Source organism: Plecotus auritus (assembly GCF_963455305.1).
Source record: "Plecotus auritus genome assembly, chromosome: 9".
In the NCBI taxonomy this organism is placed as follows: domain Eukaryota; kingdom Metazoa; phylum Chordata; class Mammalia; order Chiroptera; family Vespertilionidae; genus Plecotus; species Plecotus auritus.
The window spans coordinates 29,411,629-29,415,632 of NC_137783.1; positions in this window are offsets into that span (position 1 = coordinate 29,411,629).

Sequence of the window (4,004 nt, forward strand, 5' to 3'; positions counted from 1 at the left end):
GCCTGCTGGCCAACCTCTCGGTTCCTTCCCCTGGTGGGCTCCAATCATCCAATGGGGAACGGGGAACTGGGAACTGGGGGTGGGTGGTGGTGGATGCGGGTGGCACCAGGGCCCCGATCACCCCGCCAGTTGCCTCACACACAGAGGGCAACTGGTGGCGGCGGGGGTTGTGGCTGGCTGCCGGTAGGTGGGAAAGATTGGCCCTGATCGCAGGCCAGGCCTAGGGACCCTACCCATGCATGAATTTCGTGCTCTGGGTCTCTAGTGGAATATATAATACAATAGAAAAACAGAGTGACAGGAGTTAAGAGACATGGTGTTTCATCCTAGTTCCCTGTGTGACTTTGAAAGAGTCACTCTCTGACCCTCAATTTTTCTCTTGTTTCCCGGCCCCCCCGCCCGCCGCCTCTGCATTGACCCCATCCAGCCTGCACCCACTCTTCCCCTCCCTACCCCAGGCCTTCAGCACCCTATTGTCTGTGTCCATGGGTTATGCATTCAAGGTCTTTGGTTGATTATTTCTCACCTACCCACCGTCCCCCACCTTCCCTCTAAGATTCCGCACTCTGTTCCATGCTTCCATGTCTCTGGGTCCATTCTGTTCATCAGTTTATTTTGTTACTTAGATGTCACATATGAGTGCTATCATGTGATACTTGTCTTTCTCTGACTGACTTATTTCATTTAGCATGATACTCTCCAGGTCCCTCTATGCCAGTGGTTCTCAACCTTTCTTATGCTACAACCCTTTAAGTGCAGTTCCTCATGTTCCCCACAGGTTGAGAACCGCTAGCAGCGCCACCTAAGACCATTGGAAAATACAGATATTTACATTACGATTCATAACAGTAGCAAAATTACAGTTATAAAGTAGCAACGAAAATAATTTTATGGTTGGGGGTCACCACAACATGAGGAACTGTATTAACGGGTCACGGCATTAGAAAGGTTGAGAACCACTGCTCTATGCTGTCTCAAAGGGTAAGAGATTCTTCTTTTTTACTGCTGCATAGTATTCCATGGTATAAATGTACCACAGCTTTTTTATCCACTCATTTACTGATGGGCACTTGGGCTGTTTCCATATCTTAGCTATTGTAGATTGTGCTGCTATGAACATAGGGGTGCATACATTCTTTCTGATTGGTGCTTCGGGTTTCTTAGGATATATTCCTAGAAGTGGGATCACTAGGTCAAATGACAGATCCATACTTAATTTTTTGAGGAAACTCCATATTGTTTCTATAATTGTTGCACCAGTCTGCATTCCCACCAGCAGTGTACTAGGGTTCCTTTTTCTCTACATCCTCTCCAGCACTTGTCATTTGTTGATGGTAGCCATTCTGATTAGGTGTGAGATGGTACATCATTGTCGTTTTGATTTGTATTTCTTGGATGATTAGTGACTTTGAGCATTTTTTCATATGTCTCTTGGCCATCTGTATGTCCTCTTTGGAGAAGTGTCTATTTAGGTTCTTTGCCTGTTTTTTAATTGGATTATTTGTCTTCCTTTTGTTAAGTTGCTTAGTTCCTTATATATTTTGGATATTAACCCTTTATCAGATGTATCATTGTCAAATATGTTCTCCCATATAGTGGGCTCTCTTTTTGTTTTGTTGATGGTTTCTTTTGCTGTGCAGAAGCTTTTTATTTTGATGTAGTTCCATTTGTTTATGTTCTCTTTAGTTTCCTTTGCCTTGAGAGATGTATCTGTAAACATATTGCTATGAAAGATGTCTGAGATTTTGCTGCCTATGGTTTCTTTTAGGATTTTATGGTTTCATGACTTACGTTTAAGTCTTTTACCCATTTTGAGTTTATTCTTGTGTATGGTGTAAGTTGGTGGTCTAGTTTCATTTTTTTGCATGTATCCGTCCAGTTTTCCCAACACCATATATTGAAGAGACTCTCTTGGCTCCATTGAATGCTCTTGCCTTCTTTGTCAAACATTAATTGAGCATCAGTTTTTCTCTTTATAGAATGATGGATAAAAAATATTTGCACAGCCTGTCTCCAAGTTCTGGTTAAGTCCAATAAGATAATATTTGGAAAGGGGTTTTGGGGTTTTGAAATCTAAAAGATGCAGTATTGGAAATGGTGTTGGGAAAATTGGACAGATACATGCAAAAAAATGAAACTAGATCACCAACTTACACCATACACAAAAATAAACTCAAAATGGATACAGGACTTAAATATAAGACGGGAAACCATAAAAATACTAGAGGAATCCACAGGCAGCAAAATCTCAGACATATGCCGAAAGAACTTCTTCACTGATACTGCCCCTTAGGGCAATGGAAGCCAAAGAGAAAATATACAAATGGGACTACATCAAAATAAAAAGCTTTTGCACAGCAAAAGAAACCATCAACAAAACAACAAGAAACCCCACTGTATGGGAGAACATATTTGCAAATGTTATCACTGATAAAGGTTTAATCTCCAACATCTACATTCAGCTTATACTACTTAATAAAAGGAAGATAAATGATCCAATAAAAAAATGGGCAACAGACCTAAATAGAATCTTTTCGAAAGAAGACAGAAGGAAGGCCAAGAGACACATGAAAACATGCTCAAAGTCACTAATTATCCGAGAGATGCAAATCAAAACGACAATGTGATACCATCACACACCTGTCAGAATGGCTATCATCAACAAATCAACAAACGACAAGTGTTGGTGAGGATGCGGAGAAAAAGGAACCCTCGTGCACTGCTGGTGCAAATGCAGACTGGTGCAGCCACTGTGGAGAACAGTATGGAGTTTCCTCAAAAAACTGAAAATGGAACTCCCATTTGACCCAGTAATCCCACTCCTGGGAATATATCCTAAGAAACTAGAAAGACCAATCAGAAAGGATATATGCACCCCTATGTTCATAGCAGCACAATTTACAATAGCTAAGATTTGGAAACAGCCTAGGTGCCCGTCAGCAGATGACTGGATCAGAAAACTATGGTACATCTACACAATGGAATAATATGCTGCCATAAAAAAGAAGGAATTATTACCATTTGTAGGCACCTGGATGGAATTAGAGAACATTATGCTAAGTGAAATAAGCCAGTCAATGAAAGAAAAATACCACATGATCTCACTCATTTGGGAATAATGAAAAACATTATAAACTGATGAACAAAAAGATAGATACAGAGGCAGTAAAGCATCAAACAGACTGTCAAATTACAGCGGGAAGTTTAGGGAGAGGTGGGGGAAATAAGAGATCAACTGAAAGACTTATATGCATGCATATAAGAGTAACCAAAGGATGCAAAACATTGGAGGGTGAGGGCATGTATGGGAGTGGGGTGGGGGGGCAATGTTAAGATATGTACACATATAATGTGTACATATAAAAAAATAAAAATAAATAAAAGATGCAGTATTGGTATCAATAATATGCAGCATTGGTAAGAAAAAAAGATTACCTGTGCCCCCAGTTGGCCTCAAAAAGATCACACCTAGCCACCTGGTAGAGCCCATGTGTTGGTATTGTATATTACAAGGTCAAGAGTAAACTTGGAGACTGGTCGAGATTGAAAACCAATAGCACATTAGAAAATGATACATAGCAGCTACCTGGTAGGGGAAATTGAGGGCATCCAGGAGAATAAAATGTTTCTTTGTTTGTTTTGTTTTTAAGAGAGAGAAAGGTAGAGGAAAAGAGAGAGGAAACATTGATCTGAGAGAGAAACATCAATTGGCTGCCTCTCACATGTATCCTGACAGGGGTTGAGCCAGCAACTTTTCAGTGCACAGGTCGATGCTCAACCAACTGAGCCACACTGGCCAGGGCAAATGTTTCTGGCTTTAAAAACATACAATAAAAGAATATCCACATTGTCTTTTCTCAAACATCTATACAATTGTTCAGATCCCAAATTTAGGAAGGTTTTGCATTTTATAATGTGCCTTTCAGTCTATATAGATTTGTAGCAAAATAAACATCACATATCTACACTAATAAAAGAGAAAGATGCAAATTGACCGTACATTC